Source organism: Lissotriton vulgaris, unplaced genomic scaffold, assembly GCF_964263255.1.
Source record: "Lissotriton vulgaris unplaced genomic scaffold, aLisVul1.2 SCAFFOLD_1192, whole genome shotgun sequence".
NCBI lineage: Eukaryota > Metazoa > Chordata > Amphibia > Caudata > Salamandridae > Lissotriton > Lissotriton vulgaris.
Genome location: NW_028246048.1, coordinates 339,221 through 352,028, shown reverse-complemented (window position 1 = coordinate 352,028; position 12,808 = coordinate 339,221). Strand labels below are relative to the sequence as shown.

At 44.5% G+C, this 12,808-nt stretch overlaps 1 long non-coding RNA gene across 1 annotated transcript in view; it reads left to right on the top strand.

The window, feature by feature from the left end:
- The window catches only part of LOC147666155 (uncharacterized), a 366,839-nt gene that overhangs the window by 220,222 nt on the left and 133,809 nt on the right, over window positions 1–12,808 (top strand). The window contains exon 2 of the long non-coding RNA XR_015304874.1: window positions 5,514–5,613. This is a non-coding gene — a long non-coding RNA (uncharacterized LOC147666155). The remainder of the gene's footprint in view (window positions 1–5,513; window positions 5,614–12,808) is intronic.

The following is a 12,808-nucleotide window of genomic DNA, read 5'->3' as shown; positions in this document are numbered from 1 at the left end:
ATCTTTGTGGAGCCAGAGATGCTTAAAGCTGACAGTGGGGACTTTGCTCCATTCCCCCAGGAGCTTGATTTAATTTGATTTAAATTTTATAAAGCGCTTGAATGCCCAGGGACATCTTGGTGTTGCTTTCAGCACACAGAGGTTCCATATTTACATTGACTAGTTGTTAAAGAGCCAAGTTTTTAGTGACTTTTTGAAGGAGAAGAGATTTGGGCTGGAAATTGGAAACTGTTAACAAAAGAGAATAGCCAAATAAAAGAAAAGTTCGAGCTCTGTTCATCCTATCCTGCAGCAGCACCGGTCTGCAAAAACGAGGAATTTGGAACACGCCCTTGGCTGACGATGTATGGTTGGCTCTTAAGCCATAATGCATCTTCACTCAGTGGGACGCCCCTTCAGCTTCAAGGTCCAGACGATTGCGATTATGGGAGGAATTCTCTTACTGATGGAGGCCACAGCGACACCCTAGAGCTCAATTCTGAGGGAATATGGTTCCTGGTGTGCTCATGACCTCCCAAGGATCCTGAGGCAGTAGTAGGGTTGGGACCCTATGTGCCACCAGAGAGAGGATCCACAGTAGTGGTGCTCTCTGTCCCTAGCACCAGCATGCCCACACCCCTGTACTTGTCACACATTGAAAAAGTGGTGTGAAACTAGCTACATCCTCACTTGTGACCAGATGATGTTTGTCGTAGAGCGAGTTATGACTTGCTAGTTTGAAATGTCTTTGGTGCTCTTACACCGAAGTGTGATCAAGCTGCTGCGCTGGTTCACACTCTCGCAAAGTCCCTTTGCAACAGGTCTTGCAAAGAGTTATTCTCAATGAATCTCTTCCATGAAACCTTCGTTTCACTTCAGTTCCACTTACTTGTGGGAAAAGTGGAAAATGACATTGCCACATTGCTCATCCTACTTCACAGACCCAGTTGTCAAATTTTGTGAAAGGGCTTCACACTTCTTCATGTGCAAATGTCCATCCAATTTTCTTCAAGGGTAAACATGCGTGAGAGGACTCTGGGGAGGGATTGTAAGCAAACTGTATTATAGGGCAGGTAGGTGAGACACGCAAACTTCTCATGACGTCGTCATTTGCGGATTGTCGACCTCTCAAATTCCACGACTTCCTTGAATACATGTGCATTATTAGACAAAACAGGCATGTGTCTGCTCACATCCAGCCTTGTGATGAATTGGACCTTTCTCTGGGAAGACACTTCCATTATGCCTGTTTAGGAAAGGTGTGGTATAGATCCTCTGAGTTCCTACTTCTCTTTGTAGTAGGCCTGTGGCATGCATGCCGGCAAAAGGAGGGATTTGTACAGACACAGGAGGTGATAAAGTCACTGTGCTCAATGGACATTCATACCATAGAAGGTGGTACATGAACCCTGGTATCAGGAGAGTGCTGTACAGATGCAGGAAGTGATAGATTCACTGTGATCGGTGGATGGTCATAATATTATAGAGGAGGTAGATTCACACTGACATCAGGAGGGATTTGTACAGACACCGGAGGTGATAGATTCGCTGTGATCGATGGACAGTCATACTATAGAAGGTGTTATATGAACCCTCAATCAATCAATCAATCATGGAATTTATAAAGCGCGCTACACACCCGCGAGGGTCTCAAGGCCCTGGGGGGGGGGGGGGGAGAGGGGGATGGCTGCAGCTAGTGGTCAAAGAGCCAGGTCTTGATTAGTCTCCTGAAGGTCTGTGGGTCTTCTGTCTGACGTAGGAGGAGCGGGAGGCAGTTTCATGTCTTGGCAGCGCGGTGGGAGAAGGACCTGCCCCCGGAAGTGGCTCTGTGGATGCGTGGGACGGCGGCCAGTGAGAGGTCGGCGGAGCGGAGTTTCCTGTTGGGTAGTAGAATAATAGTCGGTTGTTGAGGTATTCTGGGCCGGTATTGTGGAGTGCTTTGTGTGCTTGGGTCAGGAGTTTGAAGGTGATTCTTCTGTCGACGGGGAGCCCTTACCCCCTGGCATCAGGAGGGATTTGTACAGACACCAGAGTTGATAGATTCACTGTGATCGGTGGATGGTCATAATATTATTGAGGAGGTAGATTCACACTGACATCAAGAGGGATTTGTACAGACACCAGAGGTGATAGATTTACTGTGTTCGGTGGACAGTCATACCATAGAAGGTGGTATATGAACCCTGGTATCAGGAGAATGCTGTACAGATGCAGGAAGGGATAGATTTACTGTGATCGGTGGATGATCATAATATTATAGAGGAGGTAGATTCACACTGACATCAGGAGGGATTCGTACAGACACCGGAGTTGATAGATTCACTGTGATCGGTGGATGGTCATAATATTATAGAGGAGGTAGATTCACACTGACATCAAGAGGGGTTCGTACAGACACCAGAGGTGATAGATTCACTGTGATCGGTGGATAGTCATACCATAGAAGGTGGTATATGAACCCTGGTATCAGGAGAATGCTGTACAGACGCAGGAAGCGATAGATTCACTGTGATCGGTGGGTGGTCATAATATTATAGAGGAGTTAGATTCACACTGACATCAAGAGGGGTTCGTACAGACACCAGAGGTGATAGATTCACTGTGATTGGTGGATAGTCATACCATAGAAGGTGGTATATGAACCCTGGTATCAGGAGAATGCTGTACAGACGCAGGAAGTGATAGATTCACTGTGATCAGTGGATGGTCATAATATTATAGAGGAGGTAGATTCACACTGACATCAGGAGGGGTTCGTACAAACACCGGAGGTGATAGATTCACTGTGATCGGTGGATGGTCATAATAATATAGAGGAGGTAGATTCACACTGACATCAGGAGGGGTTCGTACAAACACCGGAGGTGATAGATTCACTGTGATCGGTGGACATTTATACCATAGAAGGTGGAATATGAACCCTGATATCAGGAGGGTGCTGTACAGACGCAGGAAGTGATAGATTAACTGTGATCGGTGAATGGTCATAATATTATAGAGGAGGTAGATTCACACTGACATCAGGAGGGGTTCGTACAGACACCGGAGGTGATAGACAATGGTATATGAAAGCTGGCATCAGGAGAGGATTGAATAGACACAGGAGGTGACAGATTCACTCTGCTCAGTGGTAGTCATACCATAGAGGTGGTATATGTACACTGGCATCAGGAGGGATTTGTACAGACATAGGAAGCTATAGATTCACTCTGCTCAGTGCACATTCATACTATAGAAGGTGGAATATGAACACTGGCATCAGGAGGGATTTGTACACACACAGGAGGCTATAGATTCACTCTGCTCAGAGGTAGTCACAGCATAACACTAGCATCAGGAGGGTTTTGCACACAATTTGTACAGATTCTGACAGATTCTCTGTGCTCAGTAGACATCAGACCATAGAAGTTGGTATATGAACCCTGGCATCAGGAAGGATTTGTACACACACAGGAGGCTATAGATTCACCCTGCTTGGTGGTAGTCATACTATAGAAGGTGGTAAATGAGCTCTGGCATCTGGGGGGATTTGTACAGAGGCAGGAGGCTATAGATTCACTGTGCTCGGAGGACATTCATCCTATAAAAGGTGGTATATGAACACTGGCAGCAGGAGGGATTTGTCTGTACGTGGAGCCTATAGATTCACTGTGCTCGGAGGACATTCATCCTATAAATGGTGGTATATGAACACTGGCATCAGGAGGGATGTTTACAGATGCAGGAGGCTATAGATTCACTGCGCTCACTGGACAGTCATGCCGTAGAAGGAGCCGGAGGTAGCTGCACCTCAGCATCAGTAAGGTTCTGTACAGAAGCAGGTGGTGGGTGAGATACTACACTGAGTGGATATCCATAATGCCATGGCCTTATATGGAAGTGCATCACCATTAGTAGGGTTTAGTGAGCATCATAGTGCAAAGGAGAAAGCAATTTATTCACTATACTCCATGGGATTTCATAATATGGAAGGTAAAAATAATTAATTTACTATATGAGGTTTGTATTCACAATGATGACCAAGTGACTTTGTAGGGCTGGCTACAGACAGCCTTAGCTCATGTGAACAACCAAAAACAGAACAACTCTCAAAACGCCACCCAGGCTGAGCTTCCCACCTCTGACGCGGCTAGCTACAGCGGTGGAGCAACACTGTGTTGATCACAAGTGGCACATCAGGGTCACATAGTGACTAATGGAACCAAGGAGTCATAAAGGGGATTTGTTTTAGCCCAACCTTATATGACAGTGTATTTATGTTCGTGTGTAACACAGCTGTGCGCCTCTGTTCTGCAAGTGTATCCTTTCAGCGCCTGATGTGAGAATGAGGGGGCTCCATCAAATCACCACTACTGAATTAAATATACCTTACTAGGATTAAATATAGTGTGTGTGAAGCCCATGCAACTGGACTGACGCTGCCGTGCTCAATAGGTTTATGCACATCTCACTTTACAGTACTTAAAATTTAACAACATATGTGCCCGGGCCTCTAATCAGGAGGCCACTGCAAATGCTGTCAATTGCAATAACAACACAACTACTAACCTTCACACTCCTTCAAAAGTGACAATTCAGGCTATTCCATAGTACTTAAGCTACAAGAACGGCGTGGGCTGCAGGTATTAGTCATTTCTAATATATATTGAATTAATAAACAACTTTTGTCACGCTCATCTCTAAATTAGACAAACATCGCCACCATGTGACCAACTGTCATAAGTGCCAATGTTGGCAATTAAGTTCAGGTGCTGAGCAACTGGAAACCACTGGCTCAAGTCAAGCACTGTTCTCACACTGTACTGGGAAGGCACTAAATCATCAAACCTGTCCTTCTGGTTAACACATTTTATTGCCCAAAATTAATGCAGGACAACATGGAATGAGCGCACATGTGCCTTATGAACATTTTGCAAATAACTCTAATCTTTTTTTTATTATTTATTGCTTTTCCTCTACTTCCAGCTGATGCCACATAAATTAGCAGTAAAGTGTAGCTCGCGCTTCTTTAATGAGGTGCTGCTGTTTGACCTTCAAGCGGTGGATGTATATAGGAAATGTAATGAAGCAGCTAATGCACTTCACTAGCACAGTCTATTACACTCACACCGCATCACTCGAGCATTACTCACCTGCACCAACCGCGTCTCCACGCGTCGGAGAAGGTGAGAGCGCAGGGCTGGTAACGCTGGCAACAGCCACAGAGAGCACCCCGCTGTGGGGCTGGCATAAGTACTCCTCCTCTGCCCATTTCTTGTCCTCCACGCTTTACTTGTGCAAGGTACTAAGTTATATTAGGTCACAGGCATCTGTATAGCCTACATGTTCTGAGGATTCCATTGCAGCCTGGAGTATGTCTCAGAAAGTCATAAGGATGCTCCTATTTACGTCTGTCCATACGTCAGTAACATCACTGTGCCCTGGTCATCTACCTATGAGAGTGTGACCTTGATGTCTGATGCAATACTTGAATTTTCACTCTATATTGTATTTAAATTTAACATACATATGTTTTGTTTATTGTCTTTGAATAGAACATACTGACCTGTTTGTGAGAGCGTTGGGAGCAGTCGAATGCAAAGCCTGGTGTGACTGAATACATGGGCTCATCCCAGGACACAGACCACAACATGGGTAGGTTGCATTCGTCCAACTTTTGTGGGTTTCTATGCATATCAAAGGGGGCGTTCCACAAAAAAAACTCTAAAGAAGGCATAGATGCTCGATGCACAAGTTTCATCTTCGCATAGGCTTCATTCAAGACGGCTATTTTATGTGCTTGTTGTAGGTAGTATACATGAGAAAAGTATGTTTTACACACAGGACGTGCATAAGCGCCGTTCATCAACATAAGTGACTTGCATAAAATTGTACAATGTACACATTGAGAATATGACACATGAATAGGGTTATAGGATTTGTGGAAGTTTGCTTTTGATGGCTTTTTATCCACTTTTCGCTAAAAGATTTACTACATAAATGGCACCTTCCCAAACATTACTAAAAAGATGGGCTGATTGTTGCACATTCCTGCACTTCCTTTATTTTTTACTCGGAGTCCACTTCTACATCAATGCTCTGGTTTGGGAAAGTAAATTTGTATTTCACAGCCCAGACCCACCCTCTAGCTTAACTTAAAAAAAAAGACATTGTATGCAGGTAAAATTCTGGTTAATGCACCATTGCTGCGTTTCACATCTTTGGTGTGATTTCTGTTTTCCTCTAGGTTGTGTTTTGTCATGTAATTATGTCCTGTGGGAGACCTTCATAGCTTGCATGATTTTTGTACTCAGGCTACGTCCTCATACGTTGTTTTTTTGGCAGACAACCTGCGAAATTTAGTTACCAAAATACGCATAACCTTTATGAAAATTGCATGCATTATATAACGAAAAAAATCACAATTTCACTTTTCCGTAGTTCTTGCACCTTGTATTGACAGCCACTTGTAAGTCTGATGATCATATGTAACCTGTGCAGAACGCACACATTTGTGTTGTACAATATAGACACTCACAAACACACACACGCACCAATAACACAGGTGGATTTTGCATCTATGTATGTTTCTCACTCATGCTTTTTCGATTCACAAGTGGGGCTAACACTAGCTTTTTAAACTGGGTCCAAAGTGCAATGTTCCTCTGTGATATTTTATTTGTAATTTTTGCGATAGGTAGTTTTGCTGAACTCCAAGCACTATGGGCCACATGTACAACAGGTGTTTTGCAGTCGCAAAAGGAAAATGGGCCATTTGCTACTGCTATAGATACTTTTGCAATGTACCAACCCTATTTTACAAGTTGGTTATCTATTACTGACTTGCAAAATAGGGTTTGCAAGTCAGTATTTGGAAGGGGCGTGTCAAGGGCAGCCCTTCGAATAGCGAGTTGCGGGGGGATGTAGGAATGTTTTGCGGCCAGAATGTAGTGGCAAAACATTTGCCGTTTACTACCTATTTCAAGTAGGCGGTAAGCCAGTCGCAAATGGGAATGGGCCCCCAGTGGGCCCCTTCTCCTTTGTGAATGACAGCGAAAACGCTTTTAAGAGCAGGCTGTAGTGTAGTTCCTATTTTCCCAATAGGCCCTGCGCATTGGAATAACATAAACAGTAGTATCAACGTAGAAGTGCGGATCTTCCAGGCCTCCACTGACTATGCTAAACTTAATTGGGTTTGTTACCAACTAGCTCAGAGGTCACTTGAAACTTTCTTCTCTGAATAGGAAGTGATCAGCTTCCTTGGTACAGACAAGAAGGGATTCAGTTTTCCAACAACCGTGCAACATGACAACTTTGCTCCTCAGATAAGAGTCAATCTCTAGGTTCGTGTGAAACAATAGACAGTTATTTTACTCAGTCAGTGGTTGTGCAGTTTACTTTCACAATATGTAGAGAATAGAGAGACGGGCGTTTTCAATAAAGGGTAACATTTATTGAACAGTCTTTCTTCTCGTACAAGAGAAATGAATTGCCACAATTGCAAGACTTGTTATTATAAAAAGTACGTACAGTAAGATGAGTATTGCGAAATAATACTGTAAAAGCATTGATATGGTTTCTTAGCCATACAATGGTTTAAAATGAATAAAACATATATACATTCATATATACATTAGGCTAAAATGCTCAACTGGTGCTTCTAACTACGCCTACCCCAGTGTACCTGACCTAAGCCTAATACTTGGGAGGGGAGTAAGTAAGTAGCTTTAAGTTAAGTTGGTTTTGCCAAGGTTTGCTTCAAGAATTCTCTCTAAGGGTTTAGTCAACACCATACCTCTGGAATAGAATGATGGAGGTCTGGTATCTCCTTCAGGGGGTCGATATCCCAGTCACCCGCAAGGGTAGCCTGGAAACGCTGGAGCTGAATTTCTCTGCAGGAGAAAAGACAGCGTCTCTCTCAGCGCGTCGAGGAGGAGGAGGAGGGGCAGCGTCCGCGTGCAGCTTGCATCTGCTGGGCTCTTTGCAGGGGGACGGCTGTTCAGCTCCTAAGTTCACCACACCATCGTTCGCTCGTTAGCAGCGATAGCAGAGCGATAGCAGCTATGATATCATCAGCATAACAGCAGCTTCGTCATCAGCGATGGCATTGAGGCAGCTAGCGTTTGCTTAAGGCAACGTTGGTAATATTTATACCTGAAAGGTGCCTTGTTTGACGTAAGTTTTTGGACATAAGACGTCAATAAAGATGTCACTAGGAAGTGATCGTCTATCTTTGCTCATTAGAGTTCTATTACTAATCAAAACATAGCAAGCGGGGTTTTCCCAGGTTGCTGAGTTTTATCTTGTTGAAGAACTCTGAGTGTTAATCTAGGAATCTTAGATAGTAACTTCTGCTATGTCATTGCACTAATTGGCTGCAAAGGAAGTGGCAGAGGAAGCGATTCTGAAATGTGGCTCTGTTCGTGTGAGGCCAGAGACGAGTTTCTGAATATTGCATTTGCTCGGTTATGCCAATATAGGGAATAAATGGATTTATAGCCGTATAGGGGCATAAGGTCACAGTATCGATCAGGGTCCTAGATTAGAACGCTACAAGGCAGTGATCCCAGAAACACTGCCTACTCTTAAAAAACATGCATTTGCAATGCAAAAGGTCTCACATTTGCGAGATTAAAAGCTATTGGCGTTGTAAATGACAATGTCTTTTACCCATGTGTTTTGGTTTAGGGTAGAGTGGAGTGGACGTATAAACAAGCATTTGCAATACAATCTGTTTCACATTTGTGAAGGTTAGAGCTCTTGGCATTTAAAATGATAATGCTTTTTACTTTTTTTTGCATGCAGTGGAGTGATGATATTTGGAGAGCACTATTGCCATTCGTATGACTTTGCGGCATTGAAGAACCAGAATATGGGAAATAGGGTATGAGGGAGGGTAGACAAGAGTAATACGCTGGCTGAAAAAACAATTAACAAGAAATAGCAAACACTCATAGGGAATGCAAGATTAAGTAAAGCTTGTGAAAGTAAGCAGGAACAACATAGTTACCTTAACGCTTGTATACTTATTATTCAGAAATCATTGAGTGGTTTTGCCTGAAAAGTTAAGAACATGGCTACAGGGCCGGAAAAAACCTTTTTTAATGTCCATTGCTAATATCCTTACAAAATATAAGGAGTGAGATTTAAAAAGACCACATCCCTGAACACAGAGCCGTAGTACACATTTTATAACTAAAATTAAGAAAACCGTGGATAAGGATCACATCAAACGTTTTCCACTGTATGCATCAATGAGGTATTACACTATCTTCAGGAATGGTGCACTTCCCCACCCGGGGAACACAGTGTTGTTCAAAGAAAGAGGAGAAAATGAAAGTAGCAATTCACTGACAAACTCTGTAAAGTGGTGCTAACGTGAAGGGAAGGAAACCCACCGGGAAGGATCCCGCCTTAATTAGAGTGAGTGTCTCTGCACAGAAGGAAGTCACTGAGTTACCAGAAGCTGCACATTTGTTGGGCAGCTCTCAAACTTCTCGGTCATGGGGGAACATAAAAGCCGGGCCGTAGCATGACCGCGCCACTGGCACACCAGGGGCAAGCCTGTCTGCGCCCATCCGGGTCCATATCGTGGCCAGCACCAGCCAAGCTGCCCGTTTGTCCCCCGGGAGCCGCATATCTTGGTCTAGAGAGCAACTGCTTAGGATGAATAATAAGGCATGTGTTAATAATCTACAGATAGACCCCGAGTTAACCAATCTTGGAGGTGGTTGCAACGCTTCTGTTTTTAAATTGGGGGAGATCTATGGGAAGCCTATCAATTGTTTATCGACTCCTGCGCATCCCACGAAACAGGACCGGGCCGGGGGAACCCACATCAGGGTGTGTTTAATTAACAGCAGATCCCTCCCTAAATATGCGGAGGATATTTGGCTCTCCCTGGAATCTAACTCATGGAACCTAATGTTTCTCACTGAAACATGGCTCTAGGAGTGTTCCAATCCTGACCTGATGCTGGCAATACCTGTGGCTTCAGTATGACATGTGCCAATAGGGGAGGCAACAAGACTGGAGGTGGAGTGGCTATCATTCTGAGGGAGGGCTGGGAAACATCCTGTAGTAGGATTGAACACATAGGAATCATGGAGGCTATGTCTTTCTGTGTCAGGGTCTCATCCTTCCTATCGGTGGCCGGGATATTGGTTTATAGACCACCCCAATACACCAAGCTGTCACTTAGCAGAATTCTGTGACATAGCCGCTGATTTTTCATTGAAATACACCAGCTTCACTATTCTAGGTGATTTTAACATCCATATCGATAACGAGAAATACACTAAAGCCCTCCAGCTGGCGGAAACTCATGTTGGGCTTAACTTGACACAAAGAGTCACTGCCCCTACTCATGGCGCTGGCCACATGCTGGACCTCATCTTTTCGAATGACCACTACCTTCTGGTTGAGGTCCTCCTACCTCTGACTTGGATGGACCATTTACTTATCCCATTCAGCTTTCATGCCACACACTGCAGCAAAGGCCCTAATAATATTCCAGAGATAAGGAGATATTGGAGGAAGGTCACTACTGACTCTATAACTCCATTGTTTCATAATCCCCCCCCCCCCAGTTGACAGAGAATCCCAACGAAGATATATACAGCATCAATAGCTGTGTTACTAACGTCTTAGATAAGGTGGCACCTCCCAGATCAATAACATCCTTCAGAAAAAAAACATCTGCCCCGTGGTTTTCTATGGAACTTCAGGCAGACAAAAGTCTTTGTAAGTAATTGGAATGCTACTGGAGACACGCATATGATCCAGCGGCCAAGTGTTCCTATAGAAAAGCCCTAAAAAAGTTCCACAGACTCAAGCGCAATGCTATGCAAGAATACTTTTCACACAAGGTCAAGTCGGCCAACAATTCAGCCAAAGCATTATTCAAAATCGCTCAATGCTTCACCAAACCAGCTGCTCTTGATAGCTCCGTGACTCCATCTTCTACCCTTTGTTATGGCCTCTCAGAATTATTTCAGGATAAAATTCAATTAATCTACTCCACTTTACCTTCTAACATGTCTCTACATGAGCTTAATCTTACTCCGGTTTGTATTGATATTTGTTGGAGTTTCACCCCCTTCCCCTGGTTGTGTCCCGTAGAAACTGCGCAGCTGTAAATCGGGCTCTCCGTGCGATTCCCTCCCGGCTACGTTTGTCAGGCTGCTGGCCCCTTGTTTTAATGTACCCCCTGAACTTAATTTGGAATTCTTCTCTGAAGTCGGGTATATATCCAGAGACATGGAACCAAGCATTCTTTCTGCCTATCCTCAAGAAGCCGGATGCGGATCCTGCACAACTTAAAAACTTTTGACCCATCTCTCTGCTGCTGGCACCGGCAAAAAAGTCTTGAGCAGGTAGTTCAGAGACAACTCTCTGAATTTTGGAATCTCATAATTGTTTCCATGACTATCAATCCAGCTTTAGAGCTGGATACAGTATGGAGACCGCACTCTTGGAAGTTGCGGAGAGCATACTCGAAACCATAGATCAGGAAACGCAGCTATGCTCGACCTGTCCGCAGCTTTTGATACTGTGTCCCATCCGATTCTCCTGGAGAGACTTGAGCATTTGGGAGTATGGGATATGGTTCTGTCCGGGCTCCGGTCTTTCCTGGCGAACCGCCTGCAACATTTTTTTTTGCACCCCTTTGTTTCCACTCGGAAGCCTCTTGTTTGAGGGGTTCCTCAGGGCTCTGCACTGAGCCCTCTACTCTTCAATGTATACCTTACCACTTTTGCGATCTTGTTTCAGACTCTCGGAGTGAAAGAGATTTCCTACGCTGACGACACCCAATTGATGTTCTCTTTTAAAGAACATTCGGAGGTTGCGTTTGTCAACTTTCAATGGTGCCAGAGCGACATCTTAGATTGGATGACTCAAAACTGCCTAAAGCTGAACTCTGAGAAAACTGAGGTGCTCTTCTTTAACCAACCTGTCCCACCTCCCTCCATGCTGTGGTGGCCTCCAGAACTGAATGCCCCTCCTGTTCCAGTGGAGGCGTTAAGGACTTTGGGGTTCAAATTCGACAATGCTCTCTCCTCTCCCAGATCAGTCTGGTCTCCACCATATGCTTCTGGAAGCTCTGCACCCTGAGCAAATTCCTCCACTTTATCCTGCTGGATTATAGGTGGACTGTAGTTCATGCCTTGGATACATCCTGCCTGGACTACTCTAACCCAGATCAGTTGACTGGGGGTGAGTGTTTGATTTGCTCCAACGCTCCGTCCATCATCCCCTTTGGGTATTGCTTTGGACTACTCTAACAGCCTCTACTTAGTTCTCTCAGCATATTTGATCAGCAGATTACATATGGTTCAGAATGTTGCAGCTAGATTGATCTGCAAGGTGCCTTTCCATCATTCCATCTCTCTCCACCTGCAAAATCTTCACTGGCTGCCCGTCAGCAGAGAATTGAATTTAAGGCACTCACAATGGCATATAGAGCCACCTCGGGTCGGGCCTGATATAGCGGAGACTCATACTGCAAAGCTACCAACACGACCAGGTCCTGAGATCCAACCATTTGAATCTGCTCACTACTCTCTGCTTTCGTAAGGCTAGGATAGGAGGTAGAGCCTTTGTGGTTAGAACCGCGAAGCTCTGGAATACCCTGCCCTTACATATCCGTAAAACGGAACCAGAATCTGCTTTCAGGAAAGCTTTGAAGACCTGGTTGTGTGACCGCACTTAGCCCTTTCTCCTGTGCCGATGTGCTAATCCTAATCAGCAGCCGTAGCGCCGGGACACCTCTGTTGGAGGTAGCTGTGTGCTCAATAAATGTTCCAAATAAATAAATGAATGTGTGTCGTTTGTGAATAAAACCAATCTG